A 521-nucleotide genomic window follows, 5' to 3' on the forward strand; every position below is an offset into this window, starting at 1 on the left:
ACCGGCTAAGAGAAAGCCACGGGTGCAAGTAGCTCAGACAAAGGCCCCAGTGAGGGGCAAGAGGGGCAGAAGCGTGGGAAGCGCGTGGCCTAGGCCCCTGGGGGGGCCAGCCAGTAAGAGTGAAGCCTGGGAGGGCTAGCGGAAGATTGGAGACACAAGAACGTCAGGAACAGCTGTGAGGCTTGGGGCGTGCTAAAGGGGAGGTAGGAGGCACACATAGCCCATAAGGCTGGGGGTGCACCAAGTCACCCTTAAATCTCAGGAGATCATAGGCAGCCTCCCATATTACATTATATAAGATCAAAGACGTGGCGGGCGAGAATAAGAGGCTGCTGATCTCCTAATTGCCACAGCAAGGGGGCGCTAGCAGGATCACGGCCGCTCGTAGGCCCCACTCCGTGACACTTACAAATAAACTGAGGAAATTTGCCTTGGATGATTATACGGTAGACTGGGTAGCAAAATGGCTCAAGGGTCACACTCGGAGAGTGGTGGTGGATGGGTTGGTGTCAACCTGGAAA

This window comes from Gavialis gangeticus, unplaced genomic scaffold (assembly GCF_001723915.1).
Source record: "Gavialis gangeticus isolate Ggan-Ray unplaced genomic scaffold, GavGan_comp1, whole genome shotgun sequence".
Lineage (NCBI taxonomy): Eukaryota > Metazoa > Chordata > Crocodylia > Gavialidae > Gavialis > Gavialis gangeticus.